The sequence below is a fragment of the Triticum aestivum genome, chromosome 2A, assembly GCF_018294505.1.
Source record: "Triticum aestivum cultivar Chinese Spring chromosome 2A, IWGSC CS RefSeq v2.1, whole genome shotgun sequence".
Classification (NCBI taxonomy): Eukaryota; Viridiplantae; Streptophyta; class Magnoliopsida; order Poales; family Poaceae; genus Triticum; species Triticum aestivum.
Genome location: NC_057797.1, coordinates 196951575 through 196978916, shown reverse-complemented (window position 1 = coordinate 196978916; position 27342 = coordinate 196951575).

Sequence of the window (27342 nt, the reverse complement as noted above, 5' to 3'; positions counted from 1 at the left end):
TCAATATTGAACCATGGGTGTTGTATGAATACCTTCCTCGCCTCCTGACCATAGAGGTGGTTTGAGAGGTAATCATTAGTGAATTGCTTTGGAAAGGCCTGAAAACAAGGATGTGCATAAATATCTTCTCTACATTGGAAATGGGGCAAAGGAATAAAAAAGGCAAGGTATAATAGTTAGTACCATCTTGTAGTGAACTGATGTCTTCTTCATTGTGCAGACAAAAATTTTGTTGTTTTTTGTCGCTAATTTCTTCATCCTAACAATCTTTCTGAGTTTCTTGATTTGATTGATATTCATGGACAACTCATTTCCCCATATGCAAAAAGGGTCGAACAGTGGGTCAAAACCTCTGACAGCAGCACCTACATGTGTAAGACCAAATTGTTAAAAACCAAAATATTAGAATGGTTCATGCAATTGCACAATAATGTGCTATTAGAGAATGAACCATGCACGTGCTAACCTCGATTGTAAACCTCAGTGCTTCCCATTGTTTCCCTGCAACACATATAAGGTAGTTAGTCATCAGGTTAAGTAAGGGTTCGCATGCTATCAGTAAAATATGTTGATGAAAAATAAGCACATTGCAGATTCATCAGATTAATTCAAGCCACACGGAAAACCCATTTACCCAAACCAAGCTTGATTAAGAACTAGGAAATATAGCACTTGTATATGTTTCTCATGTATTAAGTGCAGTCAAATTCGATTTATTCCTCACATACACAACAATACAAAATTCTACCCACGACAATTGGACATCGCATTGCAGAATTGAACCAAGCAGTTAATTACAGCCAATTGTAGCAATTGTATTTGTTTCTCATGTATTTACTACAACCAAATTCAATTTATTCCTCACATGGTATACAATAACGGAATGCACCCACAACTATTGAACATCGCATTGCAGAATTGAACCAAATAGTTAACTAAACACCACAACACAAATGAACGAAATGTTAACTAAGCACCACATTGCACAATGTATAACTAAACCAAGCATGCTTGACAACTTGGAAATATAGCAATTGTATTCGTTTCTCATGTATTTTGTAAAGATAAATTCGATTTATTTCTTACATGGAAGACAATACAAAATTGCAGCCTGAAGAATTGAACATCACATTTGCAGAATTGAACCAAATAGTTAACTGAAGACGAGAACTAATTAACAAAACAGTTAATAAGTGAGCACCACACTGCACGACATATAGAACGTATACACTAGAGCAACATATTGTATGGTAAAATTAGATATCACAACCCACTAGAATTTGTGAAGGAAAGGCAGGAGCAGCACATGCAACAGGTAAACCGAGCATGCTTAGCCGGCGTAGCTAGAAAATGGCAAGGTGCTCCTCCAAGATCTGGGGGTCGGCATGAATGGCAACCATCGCGACCTCATCCGCGCGTGCGGCCACGATTTGCTTCTCCGCTGCCAAATGCTCCTTGAGATCCTGGCTATAATGCGTGCACCATGGCTTAGGGCGGCACTTATTTGGTGGAGGGGTCGGTGATTTGGGTGGAAGGTGTTGCACTCACGCCAGCGGTCGGGGCATGTGGGATGTGGAAGGAGGAGGAGGATGGGGGTCGGGTGTGGATTACCTGCCTGGATAGATGAGGCCGAGCAGCCTGAAGGAGGGTCGCCGACGAGGAGGCGGCGATGCAAGCAAGGAGTGAAGGTTTCAACTTGGAAAGGAAGGCAGAAAGAGGGTAAATGTGGCTTTTGGTAAGGGGGGAGGGGCCGGGAGGTAGATATTTCCGCGGAAGCCGAAAATTTGGAATCGCTTCAGCCAAAAAACTGGTGCGCAAAGTGTCATCAGACACGTCCCTTATTCAGAATTGTGTATGATATGTGGACATCACAAACGATTCAGATAGCTTCACCCGTGTGTGATGAGTTTGAACATCAAAAGTTTTGGTTCGAATTTTCATGGTTACAGTGGTCATCCACGTCATTGCATAATTTGGGTACACAAAGGAGACTACAACACACCTACACTTCTTAATCGAGCAATTTCAGCAATTAAACAGAGCTAGCTGACCTAAACATTACTCTAACAAATTAAAGACCAGCGCTCTTAATTAAACAAAACAAAGAGTACTACTATGGCTGGTGCTCATCGATCTCCGCCGCCACCTCCATGTCCAGCTCGCGCTTGACGGTCTCCTAGGGAAGGGGCTCCATGGCATCCATCGCACCATACTCGGCAAGCATCTCGCCATCTGCGTCCACCATCTCTTTAGAAAAGGCCACCATGAGCTGGGCGTGGGCGGATGCGATTTGGGCTTGGACAGGCTCCATCGTCGCAAGGTATGCGGCGGAGGAACGGCCGGCTGCTCGAATGCTCTCGGCGATTGCCAGCTCTTCGGCCGTGGGTTGCCGACCATTGTCGGAGAAACTTCGTTCGATTTGTGCGGTTACTGCTAGGAGTTGGGTGTGGGCGGCCTCCATCAGGGCTAAGGCCGCCGCTGCGGAACGAACAGCTGCTGTGCCACTCTCGCCAGTTTCTATCCCCGAGGCAGATGTTCCTGCCGCCACCTGAGAAGCAACAGCGGCCATTCGGGCTGCCTTTGCCGCCCGGACGCAGATTGCGGCCGCACTCATGCACCTTGTTAGCACGCAGATGGCGGCTGCGGCCATGCTCTTGCCAGAGTGGGCAACCGAAGTTGCCCTCACGACACGGGTCCACGTGCCCATCTTTCACCGGCGATGATTGAACAGTGAAATGGTATTTGGGGAGCGAGCTAGTGTGCTTGGGACGCCGGCTGTGGACTGTAGCCGACGCACCTTCTTGCGTAAGCCATAGGCATACTATACAATACACTGACGGTGCTCCAGGATATTTTGTGCTGCATCTCACATGGTTGCTGATAATAAACTGTGTGCAATCTACTTGATTTTTCATCTTGATTTGAATTACATAATGGGGTCACAGTGGCAATGGACGATGTTTGAATTGCTAGACCTTTTATCTGAAGTGAACATGCAACTATTTGTGTATCGTAAAAAAATTGGAATTATTCAGGGTTCGTTTGAACATTTTATACATTAAATTGGTTTTCTAGCCATTTCAGGTGTATAATTCAAATTTGAACTACATGCACATGCTCCAGTGCATATAAATTGGTTGGAAAATCAAATCTGTGTCCTTGGTTGCATGCTTAGGTCCCATGCAAGAAATAGGAATGAATTTCAAACACCCTGCCACCGTCACTCGGCCGCAAACATTGAGATGCCTGGTTTTTAAATTCTAGTAAATCCAAAACTCGTCTGAAATTCATGAAACTTGGCATGCTATCATGGAGCAGCATCAACATGCTGTGGTAATTTTTTTGTCCCATTTGGGGCAGGTTTGGGTATAAGCTTCTCTCAAACCAGAGCTTCTCACAACAAGCGTGATGGTTTCAGTAGGGAACGTGCCACCTTTGGGGACAAAACAATATCCGTTGCCTCTTATTACTTTCAAATTTTTTCTCGTGTCAACATAGAACAACATGAGTGTTGTGTGATTTTTGTGATTTTTCGGGGTTCGTTTGGACATTTTTATGCATTAACTGAGTTTTCAATGCATTTATGTGCATAATTCAAATTTGAACTACATGCACATGCTCCAATGCATATAAATTGGTTGAAAAATCAAATCTGTGTCTTTGCGTGCATGCTTAGGTCCCATGCAAGAAATGGGAATGAATTTCAAACACCAGGCCACTGTTGATTGCCGGCAAAACATTGAGATGCCTGGTTTTTAAATTCTAGTAAATCCAAAACCCGTCTGAACTTCATAAAATTTGGCATGCTATCAGGGAGCGGCATCAACATGCCGTGGTAAAAAATTTGTCCCATTTGGGGCAGGTTTGGGTATATGCTTCTCACAAACCGGAGCTTCTCACAGCAAGCATGATGGTTTTCGTTAGGGAACGTCCCACCTTTGGGGACGAAACGATATTCATTGCCTCTTATTGCTTTCAAATTTTTCTCGTGTCAACATAGAATAACAGGAGTGTTGTGTGATTTTTTTGATTTTTTGGGGTTCGTTTGGACATTTTTATGCATTAACTGAGTTTTCAATGCATTTATGTGCATAATTCAAATTTGAACTACATGCACATGCTCCAGCGCATATAAATTGGTTCAAAAATCAAATCTATGTCCTTGGGTGCATGCTTAGGTCCCATGCAAGAAATGGGAATGAATTTCAAACACCAGGGCACCGTTGATTGCCGGCAAAATATTGAGATGCCTGGTTTTTAAATTCTAGTTGATTGAAAACCCGTCTAAAATTCATGAAACTTGGCATGCTATCATGGAGCAGCATCAACATGCCGTGGTAAAATTTTTGTCCCATTTGGGGCAGGTTTGGGTATATGCTTCTCACAAACCGGAGCTTCTTACAATAAGCATGATGGTTTTCGGTAGGGAACCTCCCACCTTTGGGGACGAAACGATATCCATTGCCTCTTATTGCTTTCAAATTTTTTCTAGAACAACAGGAGTGTTGTGTGAATTTTTGTGATTTTTCGGGATTCATTTGGACATTTTTATGCATTAACTGAGTTTTCAATGCATTTATGTGCATAATTCAAATTTGAACTACATGCACATGCTCCAGCGCATATAAATTGGTTGAAGAATCAAATCTGTTACCTTGGGTGCATGCTTAGGTCCCATACAAGAAATGGGAACGAATTTCAAACACAACGGCATCGTTGATTGCCGGCAAAACATTGATATGCCTGGTTTTTAAATTCTAATAAATCCAAAACCCATCTGAAATTCATGAAACTTGGCATGCTATCATGGAGCGGCATCAACATGCCATGGTAATTTTTTTGTCCCATTAGGGGCAGGTTTGGCTATAATTGTGGTATGAATATTCAGATCTGAAAGATTCAAGACAAAAGTTTAATGTTGACATAGAAATAATAATACTTCAAGCATACTAACTAAGCAATTATGTCTCTTCAAAATAACATGGCCAAAGAAAGTTATCCCTACAAAATCATATAGTGTGGCTATGCTCCATCTTCACCACACAAAGTATTCAAATCATGCACAACCCCGATGACAAGCCAAGCAATTGTTTCATACTTTTAGTGTTCTCAAACTTTTTCAATCTTCACGCAATACATGAGCGTGAGCCATGGACATAGCACTATAGGTGGAATAGAATGGTGGTTGTGTAGAAGACAAAAGAGGGGGAAGATAGTCTCACATCAACTAGGCGTATCAACGGGCTATGGAGATGCCCATTAATAGATATTAATGTGAGCACTACAAAAAAAAGACACATCTGTGACATTTTGGGCCGAACGAATTTTTTTTCTGTCATACATATGACACTTCTATGATGATAATTGTGACAAAACCCGGTATCATCATAGATGTGGTGGGCTCCTACTTCTATGACAAAAAATCATGATAGAAAATGGGCTTTTCATCCTGGGCGGGCCGGAGACGCAGCTGCATGACATTCTTTGGGCCGTCCATGACGGAAAAAACCGTGGTTGAAGCGAGGGCGAGGAAATTTCGGGGAGTTCCCAGTTACGGTGGGAGGTCAGGGGCCGAGCGATGCACATTTCTCTCATACACGTACGCACGTGTGTGCGAGGCGTTGGGCTCTAATTGAACCCGAGCGATTGCACTGCAGGCTACACGTTACTGAACCCGAGCGATCGATCGATGGCTGTTAACTGAACCCGATCGAGCGATTCCTTCGCTATTGCTGCTAACTGAAGCCGATTGATTGGATGAACAGTGAGTGTTGCAGGGCGGGGGGGGGGGGGGTTGGATGAACAGTGAGCGGTGGCGTTGCCTCTGGATGAACAGGACCCCGTGGTGTGGAGGGCTGGATGAACAGTAGACGCTGCAGGGGTGCCCGTGGAGGGGTGGTTGAACAGGACCCCGTGGTGTGGAGGGCTAGATGAACAGTAGACGATGGAGGGGTGCCCGTGGAGGGGTGGTTGAACAGTAGCCGGTGGAGTAGCGCGCGGTGGGGGCTGGATTAACAGGAGCCCGTGGAGCCTGGAGGAGGTCGACGGTAGCCCATGGAGGCTGGAGGAGGTCGACGGTGGAGATGAACAGTATCCCGTGGAGTCCCGTTTTGCGATACGCCACACCCTCCCGATGAACAGGACCCCCGTTTCGACCGTAGGAGGTCCGTTTTGTCTGTTTTGCGGTACGCCACACCCCTCCCGATCAATAGGACCCCCATTTCGACCGTAGGAGGTTCGTTTCCTCCGTTTTGCGGTACGCCACACCCCTCCCGATCAACAGGACCCCCGTTTCGACCGTAGGAGGTCCATTTCCTCCGTTCTGCAGTACGCCAAGCCTCGTTTCCATCGCCTGTTCCGTCCAAGCCCTCCCAATGAACATGACCACGCATTCCGTTCCGACCCAGCCGATTGGCTCCCACGCATTCTGTTGCCTCTCGATGAACACGACGCATTCCGTTGCCTCCCCATGAACACGACGCATTCCATTGCCTCCCCATGAACACGAGCATTCCGTTGCCTCCCCATGAACACGACGACGACGCTGTTTCTCCATTCTGACCCAGCCATGTACGCGAGCCCTGGCCATACGTATGCGCGAGTAGGCGTTCGAGACCCCACCCGTATGTACACATACGTAGCCGTATTTTCTTTCTTGCACCCTGGCCGCTGTACGTACGTGTACATGCTACGTGCGCGCCTCTACTATGACACGTGCATGCCTCTACTATGACTCGTGCGCGCCTCTGCATCGACCGGTATGTACGTACACATTCGCAACCAGAATGACAACGCTACGTACGCTTCGACCAAGTGGGTCCCGACTGTCACGCACTTCCTTGTGTGCGAAGATGTAGCTAGTGGGTCCCAGCAGTCAGGGGGGTGAATCATTTTGTTTTTTTGCCTGGACGCACTTCCTTGCGTGCGAAGGTGTAGCTGGTGGGTCCTAGCAGTCAGGGGGGAAACATTTTTTTCGTGAAATACGGTGGCCCGTCCGGTGGGTCCCTGCTGTCAGGTGGAGAAATAATTATTTTTCACATAATAAGGAGGCACTTCCTTGCTGCGGCCGTGGACCCAGCTGCCAGCCTCTCCACGTACAGTCCACGTCCGATGGAAGCCATTCCTTGACCACGTTGACCACGCCGCGCCAAGAGCACCAGGGCGGTGGACGACGGCGAGGCCTAGGAAGGGGACGACATGGAGCCGGGGAAGACGCGACAGTGGATGCCCACGCGTAGAGGAGTACGAGGGTTCACTGGTTCGCTGCGGTGTGAGGCTGCCGTCGCCGCAGAATAACAGGGGGTGTGGGTGAGTAGAGGGATGGCCTGGCCAGTGGTGGGAGTAGTAGGGAGTGGTGAGGCCTCCGCCGTATCGCAGCCGGCCACGGGAGGCAGGAGCACGAGGCACGACCGGCGCTGGTTTGGGCGGCTGGAGCAAGAAGATCAGAGGTTGAAGAAGCACTACGGCCGTTGGATGGACATCGTACGGTCACTGGAGCTAGAATCGTGCATATTGACTAAGTTGACAAAGCCCTCCGTCCCCGTCAACTTAGTAGGCCCACAAGTCAGCCTGCCACTATACTGGGTCCCAGCTAACAGGGGGAGTATTCATCTTTTTGTGCGTAATAAGGAGGCACTTCCTTGCGTGCGAAGATATAGCTGGTGGGTCCGAGCTGTCAGTGTCGGTAACGTTTTTTTCACGAAATACAGAGGCCTTTTAGGTGGGTCCCTGATGTCAGGTGGAGGAATCATTATTTTGCATGTAATAAGGAGGCATTTCCTTGCGTGCAGCCGTGGACCCAGCTGTCGGCCTCTCCACGTACAGTCCACTTCAGATGCATGTTGGCCGTTGACCACGTTGACCAGGCCATGCCGAGAGCACCAAGGCAGTGGACGACGGCGAGGCCTAGGAAGGGAATGACACGGAGGCAGGGAAGACTCGGCAGTTGTTTCCCACGTGGAGGGGAGTATGACTGTACGAGGGTTTACTGGTTCGTCTGCCGTCACCGGAGAATAACAACAGGTGTGGGTGAGTAGAGGGATGGCTAGGCCAGTGATGGGAGTACGATGGGGCAGTGAGGCCTGCGCGGCAGCAAAGCCCGCCGTGGGGAGGAGGGAGCAGGCAGTCTCGCCGGTGCTTGTTTGAGCGGCTGGAGCAGGAAGAGCAGAGATTCAAGAAGCACGGCGGTCGTTGGATGGACATCGTACGGTCACTGGAGCTAGAATCGTTCATATTGACTAAGTTCACAAAGCCCTCCGTCCCCGTCAACTTAGTAAGCCCACAAGTCAGCCTCCCACCATGGTGGGTCCCAGCTAGCAGGGGGAGTATTCATTTTTCTGTGCGTAATAAGGAGGCACTTCCGGTGGGTCCGAGCTGACAGCGGGGGGAACGTTTTTTTTCGCGAAATACGGTGGTCCATCCGGTGGGTCCCAACAGTCAGGGGCAAACGTTTTTTTCACGAAATACGGTGGCCCATCCGGTGGGTCCCAGCAGTCAGGGGGAAACATTTTTTCCGCGAAATACTGGTGGCCCGTCCGGTGGGTCCTTGCTGTCAGGTGGAGGAATAATTATTTTGCGCGTAATAAGGAGGCACTTCCTTGCAGCTGTTGTGGACCTAGCTATCAGCCTCTCCATGTATAGTACTCTTCCGATGGAACTCGGTCGTTGACCACATTGACCACGTCGTGCCGAGAGCACCACGGCGGTGGACGACGGCGAGGCCTAGGAAGGGCACGACGCGGAGCCGGGGAAGACGCGTTAGTGGATGCCCACGCGGAGAGGAGTACGAGGGTTCACTGGTTCGGCTGCGGTGTGAGGCTGCCGTCGCTGCAGAATAATAGGGGGAGTGGGTGAGTGGAGGGATGGCCTGGCCAGTGGTGGGAGTAGTATGGGGACGGTGAGGCCTCCACGACAGCACAACCGGCCACGGGAGGCAGGAGCATGCGACACGACCGGCGCTGCTTTGGGCGGCTGGGGCAAGAAGACCAGAGGTTGAAGAAGCACTACGGCCATTGGATGGACGTCGTTGACCATGCCGCGCCGAGAGCACCGGGGCGGTGGATGAAGGGGAGGCCTACGAAGGGAATGACACGGAGCTGGGGAAGACACGGCAGTGGCTGCCCACGCGGTGGAGAGTACGAGGGTTGACTGGTTCGGCTGCCGTCGTCGGAAAATAACAGGAGGTGTGGGTGAGTAGAGGGATAGACAGGCTAGGGATGCGAGTATGATGGGGCCGTGAGGCCTGCCCGGCAGCACTGCCGGCCACGGGAGGCGGGAGCAGGCGGTTCCGACGGCGCTGGTTTGGGCGGCTGGGGCAGGAAGATCAGAGACTGAAGAAGCACGATTGCCGTTAGATTGACATCTAATGGTCTGACGCTGGGAGAGTCGATTGTTGACTAAGTTTCTTTTTCGAGAAACCTTGTGTACGCATGAACTTAGTAGGCCCACAAGTCAGCCTCCAAATCTGTGGCAGACAACATAAAGCCCATTTGCTATTTTTTATAATTTGCAGCCCATTTGCTAATTCTTAAGTAATTTATTACATCCCATTTCCTGCCCAGGACCACGGTCAAAAAGTTCAACCTTATTTTGCATATTTCGGTGGAGTCCGAACTGTTGTAATCCCGAAATGATAAACATTTTTTAAGAACTTATTGATTTGCCAAAAAATCATTTTGTTTTTTAAGCAAATAAGACGTGGGACAATTGAGTTGGTTTAAGGGAAAACCAGTGGTAAAAAATCAGCGCTGGGTGGGAAAAACAATAAAAATAAGGATGTAAATATGAAAAGGGAATTTTATGTGTTTTCAATATAATGATACGTGTATATGAACTAGTAAAACTATAGGTAGAGATTAGAAAACGGATGTAGGACATGCATTTCAAGAGGAAAATAGAACTGGGCTGTGTGTTTGATTCAGTAAAAAAACTGCCTGCGGATGTTGTAAGACAAAATATAACTAACGCTGGCGGGCCAGAGGCTAGTAGATACCTGCTGGATCTTTGTGCCCCGTTGTCGTCATGGGTTGGGCCTGTTAAAAACAAAACCAACCCTGGGCAGTCTACAGCCCAGTTGAATCTTGCTTGACCTGAAAAAACAATATACATGCTCAATAAACGAGAGAATTCTGCAAGTACAGACTGATAACTGGGATGCAGCACAGATATTGTTTTTTTATCGTGATAATAAGTGCTTGCACTTGTTTCGAAAAAATCGGAGAACTGGGAATTCGAACGGCGGGTGCTTATGCTACCCATCAAATAAAAATCAGGTGCCTGAAAATTTGTTTCGAAACAAATGATTCAGCTTTATATCCACGTCGACCCTCGCCATGATGGTTGGAAGCAAATGCAAGTTCATACCAAAAGATCGTTAACAACAATACCAACTTGCGAACGACAAGGTAGTACAACTACCAATACCAAACTAACTTATAATCTTTTTACTCATGGCCCTATTGTTCGTCTGGTAGAAAATCTTGCAGAGGACCAGCTCCCGCTCCTTCTCTTGCTCCAGGTCCCCGAGGTGGTACTGGTGCATCACCCAGTTGGTCCTCTGCTGGTCGAAGTTCTTGTTGGTGTGCAGCACCAGAACCTTTTTTGCTGCCCGTCTGCCGGCCATTGACCATCACCGACAAGGTATTGCCAGTCTTGTGCCACATCACGTGCATGCCGCACTCCGACTGTATCTTGCGACGCATCCACGTGCCCCTTTTGAACGCCCTGGAATTGCGCTGGAAGAAATGCTTCCTTAGGCCACTCAGTGTGATACCTGCAGTATTGTGGAATACAGGTTTTGGTGTACCTAGTTGGCATTTTCATAACATCTTTGGCATGTTGCAGTCACTTGTTTCACTTTTTATTAACTGTCAAATTGTAATTGCTTCACCAGGTCTATGTCTAAAAAGAAAAATAGAGCTATAAACAAAGGAATATGTTTGTGGAAGTAGACGGCCGATCGGTGTCTTACATGGAAGTTTCTCAGGTTGGCTGTAGCATATGCCATGCTCGTTGTCGATGGTTGGTATGAACAAATCGATGAGAGACTGAAATCTCGCGCTGTCAGCACTCACTTTGGTCTCAAGGTGCTCGATCAGTTCCTGATCCGTGGGATCGAACATGACACCAGCCAGTAGCACCGGCCAATCCTTCTTCGACTTGCATCGGTAATTCCAGTTATATGGTACTCAATGTATGATCAATCGACTATTTTAAGTGAATAATGAAATATTTCGACAGATAAGTGGTACTCCAAATCTGAAGTCCAGAATACTCGAACACGCCGCCGGGATTCTTGTGTCACCTCACGCGCAGCGTGTTGTCACGTCAATTCAATGTGTGGACATGATGAATAATTTGACCGACGTATACTAGTACTGCTACTTTACTACTTACTAGTCGTATTTAGTGTCATGATTTATACATAGGTTTAACTAACAAGTACGCACTTGAAGCCTAACTGATATATATATATATATATATATATATATATATATATATATATATGGCTTCTGCACAACATCTCCATCATCATTATTAGTACATCCTACGCAGGTGAGTTGGGATACACTTGATCCCAGGAAGGTATCTATCCTTCAAACCAGAGGAGTGCTTCAAACTAACAACAGTACATAATATCCAACAAAAGAGGGTCGTGCTACAGCATCAGAATACATGGCTTAGTCTAGATATCAGCACGAATCAAGTTGTGCATATTTGCTGTTGGCATGAACCACATCGCCGCATGTCGGGTTTGCAAAAGCCATCCATCGCATGGAAGCTTAATGCCTTTCACACACTGAAGATTATCTGGCAACAAGCTGTGTCGACGAATCTCTGGATATGGTGATTCATGAAACCCATGGTATGATGTGTAAACACAGCCTCCCTCGCGAATGGAAGTTGCATAGCACAATAATCATCGCCGGTGATATGATCGATGATTGGTTGGATGATCGGATAATTGAGCCCGAGGAACAAGGAGTGGTTGCCGAGGTTGTAAACCCGCCTCCAGTTGAATACGCCTGGCCCAACGGAGCTGGGATCTTTCTCGAACACGAAGCAGCCATAGCCATCAATGTCATGAACGCCCCATGCATTGTACTGCATGTGGTTTGATGTAATGGTTTGGTCAATTTTGTACATGCGAATGAGCATCAAATGACCGCCGTTAGCTAAACGAGCGATAAACCACCACCCATTGGCTGGTATGATTCCAGGTCCTAGAATCATGAAGTCCAGCGCATTTGCGTCTGCTGCAACAATTCAAATTGGAGACCAAAAGGACAAAATAAACAATCATGTTCAGAGTATGTGTGGAATTAAGATTATTATAACAGTGACACATATCATAGACAGAGAATTGCAATGCCGTGGTCATAATCATACCCCAAGTTAAAAAATAAGCCAATGGCTTTCATATTCTAGCAATATGTCATGGTTCAAACATCATGTAACAATGAGAGGAAAACAGCTATGACAATGCCTACTCATATTCTACCATATCACTTACTACTACTGTTCTCATATCAACTCTAAGCAATAACATGCGTTGTTATAAAAATCTTGTAAACGAGAGTAACATATAGCAATCATGATGTTATGCTCATAATATGTATTCTAACAATCATTAGATGCCAATTGTTCTCATATCAACTCTAACAATAACATGTGTGGTCATAAAAATCTAGGAAATGAGAGGAACATATAGCAATGATGTGGTTATGGACATGCTATGCATTCTAAATTTGTAACAAATGAACATGCAGTCGTATTCATAAGGTAAAGATGAGATGAGATAGAACAAATACACGACGATAGATTCCACCAGTATAGGCAGCCAATCTGTGCATCGACCGCGTAAATGATGCCATCGTGCACTATAACATCAGACAGAAATGTTGCCTCAACAGGATTCATGATGAGCCATAACCATGTATGGCGACCGGATTCCAGATAGACTAATCCCATGTTGAACAAGGCAATGAGCTTGTAATCCATGTAGTCTTCTGATGGTGTGGGCACTTCACAGACTACAACTTTCTGCAAACAGAGGTCGAGCCAAAAGCTTGACGCGTCTCGTGCATAGTAGGCAGGAGTGTCCGGCCGGCTGCAAGGCTCGATGGCGGCGGTATCCAATGATGGAAGGGTGATCTCTCGCTCGGTGTAGATATCCATGGGACGCCACAGACTACCGGTGTGGTGGATGAGGACGATCCAGTTGGCCTTCATGCCCGCCCAGTAGTGGTCACACATGAAGGACAGGTGGCCGGGTAGTGGTAGCATGTCGAGGGGCACCACGGCAACCTCCGTAGGATCGTCAAGTCGGTGTCTGGGCCACCTGCGAGGATCGGGATCAGCAAGCAGGGTGTCTTGAAAAGAGCCAGCCGGTTGCAGACGAGTAGACGGTACAAAGACACCGAGCATGCGGCCAGACGGACGGTGCTGAGTAGGTCCATACGACTACAAATCTGCTCCAAGAGAACATCGGGGAGGGAATTCCAATTGCGGCTTTGCGTGTCAGTCGGTTCTGCCATTGGGGTTTTTGGTGCATGCGAGCCAACGGGGAAGTGGATTCGGGCGGGCGACCGAAGAAGCTTCTCCTCGTGTGGCCGAGCAGTGAGCGGGGGGATATGGTACGCGCGAGCTACCAATGAAGATGGCGCGGGCGGGTGAGCAGTGAGCGGGGGTAAATGGTGTGCGGCCGACGATGGGGAAGAGAGGAGGAAGAAGAAGAGATGGTAGTACTGGGTAAGGCTGATTTAGTAACACCAACACGCTGGTTCAGCTTATTAATTACGTGTCCCATCTGCTGCAGCGTGTATTGTCACTTCACTGCGAAGACTAGTTGAATAGTTCTCTCTGACCGAGATGGGGAATAATGGATCGCGAGGACTTCCTTTCTACAATATCCCTATGCCTCTACGCTCACTTCACTCATTTTGCTCCGTACCTAGTCACTTGTTGAAATCTGTAGAAAGACAAATACTCTGTATTTGGGAACAGAGGGAGGCTTTTACTCTGTACTATTTGGGAATAGAGAGAGTATCACCATATGGAGGGAACAGAGGAAGCTTGAAATATGAACATGTCAATGGGAGGGAGTAAGCCCCATGCATGCATGCATGCAACATGCAACACTCACACGTACACATGGACGCACGCAACACTCACGCACCCATGCGGCACACAACACATGATGCAACACACACGCTCATTCTCTAGTGCTCAACCTACTCCCTACGTCCGTGAAAGATTGTACATTTAGAGATTTACACATTGACCAGGGCATAATTAACGCCCAAAAGTAGCAGACTTATGTGTGCATGCGACCATTGAGATAAGAAGATTAAATGAAGGCCGTTGCATGCTGTAATTAAGGATAGACATGTAGCCTATACCTACAACACAAGTTGGTGCATTAGTTAATCAATATCGATTTAGATTAAAGGCTAAATGCATTGGAAGTGTAGATGTACATCATGTACTACACTCTTTGTTTTATAGCCGATGTACACTCTTTGTTGGAAGACCGAGGGAGGACACGTGCATGCACTCACATACACAGCCAGGGCGGTTTGCGCGCAAGGGATGGACTCGTGTCGCGCCTGCGTAAAGTTTTGTTTAACTGATTTCTTTGCTCTACCAACTGTGAGGAGGGACCCAGAAACTAGGTGACAATTTAACCAGTCAACAAAGTGCCATGTCGACTATGTGGCCGGTCAGTAGGGTGCAATACGGTGCTCTATGATGAGCTAGTGATCGTATAATCGTCGCAAAACTATATATAGTGACCGTAAAGAGCGTATTGTTACATACTTGACCGCCAGTGTATTTTTCTCGTTTCAAATTAAGCCATATTAATCAGAAAGGACACAGTATGGACTACTACTACTAGTACTAGTACTGCTTTGATGTGTCCCATCAACTCGCTGAATGAGGAGAAGCTTGCTTACTACGCCTCTCCCTCGCCCATGCGCGCGGTGGTTCGCAGGACGAGGAGAGAGTTTTGACTACAGCGCCCTCTCCCTCTCCCTCGCCCTCGTCCTCGCCCTCGCGGTGGACGTGCAACAGTTCAATCGGTGTCAGATTACCAGAAGCATATTGTACTGTACTATCATCATTGTTGGACCTTCCGAAGAGGCGAAGAGCCAAGTGCAAGGTTCACACGAGTACGAACTGTTGAACCTCCCGAAGAGGCAAAGAGCCAAGCGCAAGGTTTTATAGGAGTTGTTGTCCTAGTAGGAGTGTACTACAACTATAGCGAACGATGCTACTGTATGATGCCGCCACGTCACATATATCCAAAGCTGTGCCACCTTTTTTTCTCAAAGAGCATGTTGGAGCCCGTGCAACAACCACACAAGTTGCACATACACATAACACATTTACTAGTAATAAATTCTAAAGGACAAATGCCAGTATGCCACACAAGTTCATCTCCAATTCATGTGATAAATTTGTGCACGACTAGTCTACATATATTCACAGCGCTACCGTTCACAATTACCGTACTCCACTTACACGTTATAGATGGGCTACCGTTCACAATCATTGTCGCAGCTTTCTAGTCCGGTTCCACATGATGGAGACCCATCCAAGCGGAAGCGACATAAATCAGGGATAGCGTGTCCCAGCATGTCGTTCATCCAGCGGTGCACACTGAAGACACAACCATGCTTCATGAACGACAGGCCTTCCGTGTCATGCACGGAAGGTGGCATCCGCTTCACAATGGGGTAGCTGTCCCCGATGAAAAGCGAGTACTCTCCAAGAGTGTTCCTCGGCACTCACGTAGCATCATGGGGGTCGAACTCGGCGCCGTTCATCTGGTACACGCGGCATCCTAGATCTGGACACATGGTGACGTACATAGTCAAGGTCCATGCATAATAATGTTGTGCTCAAATATGGCGGTCAGTAATACTGTGCAACAAATAGTACTACTCCGGTATAGAGGAAGTAAAATAACCGGCTTATTATATATAGCCACTCTTGGCTACATGGATGAGATAGTAAGACATGGAAAAACAAAAATGGTGGCAGCTAGTGGGTTCAAGCCTTCAAGGGCCTAGCTAGCTATACGCGTCCTCCAAGGTAAAAAGTACTCCTACTAGTACTACAAAGTATACTACTAGTAAAACAATGAAAGATAAGGCGAGAGGGTTAAAAAATGGAATACCTGGGTAGATGGTGACGGTCCGATCATGGTAGATTGTGTGACCATGTTGCACATCAGTGGTACCATGGGTAACGACTTCTAAGATAGTTGATCCCAATATGCCAAAGTCAGCTACAAGGTTCCAGGTTAGACCGAATCGCGGATGCAAATGCACATCCAGGATCGGCGATCTTATTTTGATCGGGGGATGACTGGTCCCTGCAAAATAATGGAGTACCGTTAGGGATGAATGATGGTTTGTGCATTCCGTTTGTAATCTCCCGTACCATAGGATGGCAACCAGATGAAACAAGTCCCCTAGCTTGTCACCGCGAAGATGCGGCCTAGATGGCGCACGGCGTATTTGAACGTGTAGGGGTACAAATCTGCCACCGCCAACATGCGCCAGCCTCTGCCGTTACCGCCTCTTGCATTGATGGCAATCCTTATGTCAAACACCGCGATGAGATAGTAATCGTCGTAGCCGCGTCGCTTTGTCGGCGGGTCCGCAATTGCTATCTTCTTCAATCTCATGTAGGAATCATCATACGTATTCAAGCCCAGCCAGTCTAGAAGGCCGATCCCAATGGTGGAGAAGGGGTCTACTGGAACGGCCGCACTGCTGTGGATGTTGTGCAAAATGATGGTGGTATCCGGCCGGAGGTATGCAAGCCAATATTTGTTGGCACCGACCTAGACCTATATATAAGACGGTGGGTGAGGGAGTCCTAGATTAGGGGGTGTCCGGATAGCCGGACTATACCTTCGGTCGGACTCCTGGACTATGAAGATACAAGATTGAAGACTTCGTCCCATGTCCGGAAGGGACTTTCCTTGGCGTGGAAGGCAAGCTTGGCGATACGGATATGTAGATCTCTTACCATTGTAACCGACTCTGTGTAACCCTAACCCTCTCCGGTGTCTATATAAACCGGAGGGTTTTAGTCCGTAGGATGAACAACAATCATACCATAGGCTAGCTTCTAGGGTTTAGCCTCCTTGATCTCGTGGTAGATCTACTCTTGTACTACCCATATCATCAATATCAATCAAGCAGGACATAGGGTTTTACCTCCATCAAGAGGGCCCAAACCTGGGTAAAACATTGTGTCCCCTGCCTCCTGTTACCATCCGGCCTAGACGCATAGTTTGGGACCCCCTACCCGAGATCCACCGGTTTTGACACCGACAGTGGGCAGCGGAGAAATTACAGAGGCGCCGCACAGCCACTATGCTTCACAAATGAAGTAATGGATCATCAAATCCCCGAGGGTTTCAAACCCGTGAACATCGAATCATACGATGGCACAACAGATCTTGCGGTATGGATCGAGGACTATCTCCTTCATATCCACATGGCCCGCGGTGATGACCTACACGCCATCAAATACCTCCCACTCAAGCTTAAAGGACCAGCTCGACATTGGCTTAACATCTTGCCAGCAGAATCAATTGGTTGTTGGGAGGACCTGGAAACCGCATTCCTCGACAATTTCCAGGGCACTTATGTGGGACCACCAGACGCCGATGACCTTAGCCACATAATTCAGCAGCCAGAGGAATCGGCCAGACAATTATGGACACGATTCCTAACCAAGAAAAATCAAATCGTCGACTGTCCGGACGCAGAGGCCCTAGCAGCCTTCAAGCATAACATCCGCGACGAGTGGCTTGCACGGCACCTAGGACAGGAAAAGCCGAAATCTATGGCAGCCTTCACGACACTTATGACCCGCTTTTGCGCGGGAGAAGACAACTGGCTAGCTCGCAGCAATAACATGACCAAGAGCCCTGGTAATTCGGATACCAAGGACAGCAGTGGCAGGTCGCGTCGCAACAAGCAAAAGCGCCTCATTAACGGCAACAATGCTGAGGATACGGTAGTTAATGCCGGATTCAGAGGCTCTAAACCCGGTCAGCGGAAAAAGCCATTCAAAAGAAATACTCCGGGCCAGTCCAGTTTGGACCGAATACTCGACCGCTCATGCCACATACATGGCACCCCCGAAAAACCAGCCAATCACACCAATAGGGATTGTTGGGTGTTCAAGCAGGCAGGCAAGTTAAATGCCGAAAGTAGAGACAAGGGGCTGCATAGCGATGACGAGGAGGAGCCCCGACCGCCGAACAACAGTGGACATAAAGGTTTTCCCCCACAAGTGAGGACGGTGAAGATGATATACGCAACCCACGTCCCCAAGAGGGAGCGGAAGCGTGCGCTAAGGGACGTATACGCGATGGAGCCAGTCGCCCCAAAGTTCAACCCATGGTCTTCCTGCCCGATCACTTTTGATCGAAGGGACCACCCCACTAGCATCCGTCATGGCGGATTCACCGCATTGGTTCTAGACCCAATTATTGACGGATTTCACCTCACTAGAGTCCTTATGGACGGCGGCAGCAACCTGAACCTGCTTTACCAGGATATAGTGCGGAAAATGGGCATCGATCCCTCGAGGATTAAACCCACTAAAATGACCTTTAAAGGCGTCATACCAGGTGTAGAGGCCAACTGTACAGGCTTAGTTACACTTGAAGTGGTCTTCGGATCTCCGGATAATTTCCGAAGCGAGGAGTTAATCTTTGACATAGTCCCGTTCCACAGTGGCTATCACGCACTGCTCGGGCGAACCGCATTTGCCAAGTTCAATGCGGTGCCGCACTATGCATACCTCAAGCTCAAGATGCCAGGCCCTCGAGGAGTCATCACGGTCAATGTAAACACCGAACGCTCTCTCCGAACGGAGGAGCATACGGCGACTATCGCAGCGGAAGTACAAAGCAGCCTCTCAAGGCAATTCTCCAGTCCGGCCATTAAACGTCTGGACACCGTCAAGCGCGCCTGGAGTAACCTACAACAAGACCGCCATGCGGCCCCAACCCCAGCCCTCTCGAATTTGCGAAACCAGTGTTGCGCGTACATAACTACGCTCTGGAAATACCATGGGCACAGGGGGAGGGGCACCATCACGGCACGCCCGAAACGCGGCTTAAACCGCACTAGGGGTTGCCGATTTCTTATTTTTCTCTTATTTTTCAGGACTCCATTCTTCGGAAGGCTTGTCCGGCAGTACAATTGCCGCACAAACGATACAACCTGGGAAGCAGAAAGCTACACCGCACTATGGAAGTCTAAGGTGGTCTCTATAACAAGCAGTATACCTGTTTCACATAACATTCCGTAGCTCGCCCCTGGAAAGGACATGATAAATAGTCCCATCTTTTGCTTATTGCACTATTTGTATCGTGCTTTGATTGCAGCTTTTTTAAATAAACAATGCATAGCTTCCATCTATTATTGCATTACTCTTTTTTACGAATATATGTTCATTAATGACATGTTGCACCCGTACACTTTGGTACGGCCAATACGCCAGGGGCTTAAGTACCCCACAATACGGTGTGAGAAGTCCGAACACTTTCACAAGTGCGGCACCCCGAACTTATAGCATTATATGCATCGGCTCCGAATCATGTCTTGGGTCAATAGTTGGGTTTGCCCAGCTCCGATGTTTTGGTACCTTATGTTCCGTTATATCGGCTAATGTAGCACTAGGAGAACTACTGCGATTGTGCCCTAGTTGAGATGGGCTAAGCACCTCAGTAGAGAAAGCTAAAACTGGCCGTCATGATGAGGCGAGAGCTGGTCGCTGTTTGAGAGGTTTTTGAGTCCCTAAAGACTTATGCCGCTTAGAGCGAGGAGTCGGCTTTGTCCGGCCTAGGCGTGGATAGCGCCCCGAACTTGGTCTTCCAAACACTAGGGGCTTCGCCGAAATTTAAAATTATAGAATTCTATGGCTAAGTGAGAGTGTTCAAGCATTATAGTCCGATTGCCTTGTTCTTTGTGTTCAGCGCCTCCCTCGAAGGACCCAAGAATGGGAAAAAGAGCGCTCATTTTTATCCCGAACACCCCAGCACTCGTGGCATGGGGGCAGAAGCCGACGACTCGCCATCTCTCAAATTTGATAAACGGCCGCACAGAAGGTAATATTTTAAATTCAAAAGCAGTGCTTAGCGCATATGAACAAGTTTTCAGTGTACAGGATCACAAATGTGAGTTTACTCAAAAATTACATCTTTGGAGCATTCATCTGCTATAAGGCGGGCACCCTTCAGGGCACCCTCATAATACGCTTCCGGGATGTGATGCTCCTTGCTTGGTGGCGGCCCGTCCTTCACCAGCTTCTCCGCATCCATCTTGCCCCAGTGCACTTTAGCACGAGCAAGCGCCCTACATGCACCTTCGATGCAGACGGAACACTTGATTACTTCAAGCCGTGGACAGGCATCCACCAGCCGCCTCACCAGCCCGAAGTAGCTCCCAGGCAGAGCCTCTCTAGGCCAAAGCCGAACTACGAGGCCCTTTATGGCCTGTTCGACCACCTTGTGGAGCTCGACCATTTGCTTCAACTGGTCGCTCAAAGGCACCAGGTGTCCGGCCTCAGCATACTGAGACCAGAACACCTTCTCCGTCGAGCTCCCCTCCTCGGATCGGTAGTAGGCGGCGGCATCAGACGCACTACGGGGCAAATCTGCGAATGCTCTTGGAGAGCTCCGGACTCGGGTAAGTGACAAGTAATTCACTTTCACGTGCTTGCTTTGCATAATGAATGCCTTACCCGCCGCTATCTTCTTCATCGCTTCAATTTCTTTGAGGGCTTTCTGGGCTTCGGCCTTTGTAGACTTCGCATTTTCGAGGGCTGCCGCAAGCTCGGACGCTTGCGTCTTTGAGTCAAGCTCCAAACTCTTGTGTTTTTTCACGAGAGCCTGGAGCTCTTTCTGCACCGCCTCCACCCGCGCCTCCTGCTTCCCTCTCTCTGTGCGCTCTGCAGCCGCTCTATTTTCGGCCTCGGACAACGCTTTCTTAAGGGTTGCCACCTCAGTCGTGGCCCCTATAATAGCACGTTGATCTTGTCATTTTTTGCAAGCACATCTTCTCTATATACTTGCGCAAGGTATTACTTACCTTCCTTCTCCTCGAGTTGCCTCTTGGCATGGCCGAGCTCGTTCTCGGACCGCGCGAGGTTTTGCTTCAGCGTATCCACCTCTGCAGTCAGTGCGCGGAGGCCAGCAGCGAAGCCTACATACGCATATTGACTTGATTATGCTAGACTCCTGCGAATGTTATTAGATCCTCTATTCGGCTTTTCTTTCCGAACGCCGAACAGAGCATCAAGGGCTACTGTCTATGCGGTAATATTTTTTACATATTCTTTACTTACCTCAAAGCCTGTTAGAAGGCTGGCACATGCTTCAGTCAGTCCGCTCTTGGCGGACTGAACCTTCTGGATCACTGCACTCATAATAGTGCGGTGCTCCTCGTTGATGGAGGCGCCTTTAAGTACCTCCAGCAAATTTTCCGGTGCCTCCGGTTGGACGGAGGTCACCGGCTCGGTAGGCTTGCTCCTCTTGGAAGGAGGCGGCCTACCGGAGTCCGGAACTGTTGAATGTTCCAGTGCGGTGTCCAGCTCAAAGCCGGACTCGGGGCCCTTGGGGGTTTTATCCCCTTTGCGCCTGGAGTCCGGGAGGTCGCCTTGCGGCGCCTCCAGGACCACCTCCTCCTGGCTTGGAACCTGTTGGGACAGCACCTCGGCATCGTCCGTAGGGTGGGGGGAGGTAGCGGGCGGAAGTGAATTCATGTCCGACGAATCCAGGGAGCCGCACGACGACTCGTCGAGCCCGGCCTTGGGCGGACTGCATAGCCATATTCGGCGTAAGGAGGAGCTGTGCAAGAACGGAACACTATGAATTGCTCTGGTGTGCGAATACTTACGATCTCGCCAGGGGCTTGGCCCTGTGCGGCCACTCCTTTTCGCCGTCGTCGGCGTTGGTGGAGTAGTCCAGAGGAAGGGTTTTCCCCTTCTTGGACCCTCCGGCCTCCCCAGTTGGGGCGGCCTTCCTTTTCTTCCCTCCTCCCGCTGGAGGGGGAGAGGTCTCTTCTTCTTCCTCCTCATCTTCATGGGAGGAGTGCGTCTTGGAGTCATCGGATGATGAATCCGACACCTCCTGGCGCCGGGCACTCTTTCGAGTCCCCGTGGCCTTCTTCTTGGCCTTCTTCTCTGGCACCACATAGGGTGCCGGAACCAACAGCTTCGCCAAGCGAGCGTTCGCTGGGCCTTCGGGCAAAGGAGCCGGACAGTTGATCTGTCCGGACGTCTCCTGCCAATCCTGTCAGAGGTAAGGGAGCTTAGATCCCGCATGGAGTCAAACTATGAAAGACTAATACCCTGTAAAAGGTTAAAACAGCTTACCGCACGAGCGTGACGCTGCGTGCTGAATCCGCGATACTCGGTAGCGGACGCGGGGGCCTCGGCGCCCTTGAAAAGCACCTTCCAGGCATCTTCGTACGTCGTGTCGAAGAGCCTGCTCAGAGTTCGGTGCTGCGCCGGGTCGAACTCCCACAGGTTGAAAGCCCGTTGTTGACACGGGAGGATCCGGCGGATGAGCCTAACCTGGACTACGTTGACAAGTTTGAGCTTCTTGTCCACCAGGGTTTGGACGCATGTTTGGAGTCCGGTCAGCTCTCCTTTTTTACCCCACGACAGGCCTGTCTCTTTCCAGGAGGTGAGCCGCATAGGGGGTCCGCATCGGAACTCGGGGGCTGCGACCCATTCAGGGTCGCGCGGCTCGGTGATGTAAAACCACCCCGATTGCCACCCCTTTAGGGACTCCACGAAGGAGCCCTCGGGCCATAGGACGTTGGGCATCTCGCCCACCATGGCGCCTCCGCACTCCGCTTGGGTGCCGCGCACCACCTTCGGCTTGACATTGAAAGTCTTGAGCCATAGGCCGAAATGGGGGCGGATGCAGAAGAAAGCCTCGCACACGATGATAAACGCTGAGATGTTGAGGACAAAGTTCGGGGCCAGATCGTGGAAATCCAGGCCATAGTAGAACATGAGCCCCCGGACAAATGGGTGGAGAGGGAAGCCCAGTCCGCGGAGGAAATGGGGGAGGAACACCACCCTCTCATGGGGCCTAGGGGTGGGGATGAGCTGCCCCTCTTCGGGAAGCCGGTGCGCAATGTCGTTAGACAAGTATCCGGCCTTCCTCAGTTTTTTGATGTGTCCCTCCGTGACGGAGGAGACCATCCACTTGCCTCCCGCTCCGGACATGGCTGGAGAAGGTTGAGGTGGGGTATGCGGACTTGGGCGCTAGAGCTCGAGTGCGCGGAAATGGATAGGCAAAGGAGGAAGAAGGCGTGGATGAAAAGGTGGATCCTTATCCCCTTATATGGGTGGACGCGACTATGCGTCCCCACTAGCCTGGTAAAACTCGCTTATCTCCCAAGTGCCGTAATCAATGGTGCGGTTGGGTTACCCACGCCCGTATTGATGAGAATCCCGGAATAAGGGGACACGATCTTTGCTTTGACAAGACGTGCCAAGGAAACCGCCTCGCTAAACGCGCTGAGGTGGGACAGTAAAGCGATTCGAATAAAGACTTGGCCGTGGTGTGATGTCACGCTATGGAATACGTCAGCAGATTAGATTTGTGTAAATATTATTCTCTCTATGGCAATATGTGGAAACTTATTTTGCAAAGCCGGACACTACCTTTGTGTTCAAAATCTTCTATGAAGTACTTGGAGGAGGAACCCGCCTTGCAATGCCGAAGACAATCTGCGCGCCGGACTCGTCATCATTGAAGCCTGGTTCAGGGGCTACTGAGGGAGTCCTGGATTAGGGGGTGTCCGGATAGCCGGACTATACCTTCGGTCGGACTCCTGGACTATGAAGATACAAGATTGAAGACTTCGTCCCGTGTCCGGAAGGGACTTTCCTTGGCGTGGAAGGCAAGCTTGGCGATACGGATATGTAGATCTCTTACCATTGTAACCGACTCTGTGTAACCCTAGCCCTCTCCGGTGTCTATATAAACCGGAGGGTTTTAGTCCGTAGGACGAACAACAATCATACCATAGGCTAGCTTCTAGGGTTTAGCCTCCTTGATCTCATGGTAGATCTACTCTTGTACTACCCATATCATCAATATCAATCAAGCAGGACGTAGGGTTTTACCTCCATCAAGAGGGCCCGAACCTGGGTAAAACATTGTGTCCCCTGCCTCCTGTTACCATCCGGCCTAGACGCATAGTTCGGGACCCCCTACCCGAGATCCGCCGGTTTTGACACCGACAGTGGGCAGCGGAGAAATTACGGGATGGAAATGAAATAACTAAATACTACATGATCAAACTCCATTACTGACCTGCTCATCGGACAAAATCCGACTACCTCTCAACGTCAGCAACTCTAGCGGAGTCAAAGTGCAACCATGGCCAGGGAGCGGTGGACTGTTCGAAGGATTGTCCCATAGAAGAACCTTCTCCTCGAGGACGCATGGAAGACCAACAAGCATGGCCTTTTCCCAAGCCTGTTTAGGCAGCGTCTTGAAAAAGTTTGTGCAGGAAGCACCGAGTCTTGCGGCGGTGAGGACGTCGGAGCGGCGTGCGATTTCTCCCAGAGGATCATCGTCCAAGGTCTCCCAGCCCCGACGAGGAGGAGAACCGCCTGGCGAATCCATGGGAGCAGTGACGAACTGCCTTCTCTTCGGGGGGAGGGGAACTGGGGAGGAGGAGATAAGAGCGTAGTAACCGCAGGGCCTCGTCCCTTCTAACTGTAGATCGTTCCTCAACGAAGGGGTGAGGCTATTATTTACTACTAGTACTAGCATTATGGAACGTTATGGGATTGCATTATACTGTAAATAATAGCACTAGTAAGAAATTTTTGGCACTAGGTAGTAGTTTTTGGCGTGGATTAAGAAATTTTGGGTATGTTTTTGCCATTTTTGTACATGCCAACTAGTGTCAAAAAATGTCTTACATTATGTGACGGAGGAGTACGTACTCGTACTACTTTCCTCAACTAGTAGTGCGATGTACTGTACTTCTAGTCTAGTCTAGTATAGTGCACCAGTTTTGAACTCTTGAATCTCAGGGCCAAGGAGCTACAGTTGGAAGTGGAGGGTACTACTGTTCTCCAGAACTATCGCTGTACTATCAATGCAGGGGAAGTACACCTGCGTAGTGGCCTAGTGGGTACTCTCGGTGCTCTATTCAGCTGCTCCTCTCACGTAGCTGGCCTACTCAGCCGCTCCTCTCACGCACACACTAGCAGCCTGTTTATCAGCGATGGTTACTGCGGGGGCAGAACATTTGAGTTATTTGATACAGTGAGACTAGGCTTTTCGCTTCCATTTGTGGAGGTGTAATGGATCTCGTCGAACTTTGTTAGTAGTTCCTTCTTTATGAATGAGATGAAGCAAAGCTTTTGCCTCCGTTTCAAAAAAAACACGTCAAGATGAATTTCTTTTATAGTAGAGCCGATAATGGAGTGAAGTCCATGTGTGCAACGCCACAAGCTACAGAGTAGTAGTAGAGCACTTTACGTACAAAGCCATATTGCACAGTTCCCAATGCCCCGCCAGGCTTTTCCGGCTCCTCGGGCTTAATTGGGAGGCGCTAGTTCAAATATGCTACTAGCTGATGAGGAAGCTGCAAGCAAGGTGCGACTAGGGCGAGCACGCGAGCCACGGGATGCTGGGATGGAAAACCCGTTCACGTGGCTAGGCTGTCCAGTGCACCCAGATTGTGGGGCCGCACGTTCGTTTGACTTCAAAACTCAAACTACCCGTGTAAAATATTGGCTCGCAGCGAAGTGTAGTAGTACTATTTAAAAAAAAGGCCGCCGTGCGTTCAGCCAGGATCGAACCCACAAAACGAGGTATACACTCCCGCGACCACTAGTAGTACTCATTGGAGTACAACGCAACCTAGAATCGCCTTTTGTCGCTAGTAGTACATACATTGTTCCTTACAAGAAACCACTAAGAGCATGGTTAATAGTATAGCCAGCTGCTGGCTATAAGCCAGTGCCATGTCATCTACAGCCCATCTTATAGCCAACATGTACAATAATAGATCAAAAGAGTGCACTACTTTTTTATTATGTGGCCCACTTCTCATTCTCACAAAGTGCCTAGGAGCACGTGCTAGAGATGGCTCTTCACGAAGAGCCCGCTTACCTTCTCTCTCCTCTTCTCTTTCCTCCAACTAAGCAGAAATATACTAGTTTATTTCTTATAGCCCGCTGACTCAGCTCTATTGTACTTGCTCTAATAATGCAAGAAACCACTAAAATGCCAAGAAACTACTACCACTTGCATACATGGCAGACTTAAGATAAGACTACCTTATCAACCATTGTACATGCTCTTACCAACAAAAATCCTCGAGTGACCTCCTACCTCCGGCCCGTCCACCTAGTCATCCTCGGCCATGGGACGCAGCTACCGCCGCCGGTAGAAGGCGAGGTCAAAACCACAGGCGGTGCGGAGCCCATGTTGCGGCAGCCCGGATGCCAGCTCCGTCCGGTGCTCGCGGCCGCTAGCTAGCCAAGATAGCTCCGTCCAGCTGCTTGTCTGCAAGGTTTGCTAGCTAGATTGGCACGACGGCGCGTCGGCTTGCTTGCGCGCGCCGCGCTAAGGCCAGCCATCTGGCTTGAGCGAAGGCCAGCGCAGCGGCTTGATCCCTCGTGAGTCATGCTCGGGCCAGCCTGCCAACCCGTGCGGAGGCCAGCGCGGCGTCTGGCCCGTCCGGCGGAGCGGCGGCCAACTCGCTCATCACCAGCGCCACCAACGAACACGCATCAGTACTGTTTGAAGTAATGTTCAGGAAAAATAATGATTTGAGGGGGAATAACAGGATAGAAGGTCATATGTGGGTCCCTCGTGTCAACGGTCAAACAAAATGTGTTGGTTTAAGCTGCCTCGTCAGAACGGACGTGTGGGCCAACCCTGTCATAAATGGGTTTAAACGAACCCAATCGGTAGGAGTACTAGGTAGTTTTTGGCATGGATTAAGAAATTTTGGGTATGTTTTTGCTATTTTTTGTACAATAGATTCTTCCTAGGGCTGGTTGAAAGTGGTAGTTCTTTGTTAAATACTCTACATATTGTAAGTAGGAGTGAGAGTTAAGCTTTGGAAGCCAATAAGCAAGGCTAGTTACATAGTGCATATGTGTACATGATTGAAAGTAAATATCAACCATGAGTGACTAATATCTTGATGGAAAACTCGAAACTATGGAATACTAGGAAAAAATGCATGGTTGGAAATACTAGCAATGTTCATGTCCGTTGCAACGAATCATAATTAGAATAATACTTATTCACAAACT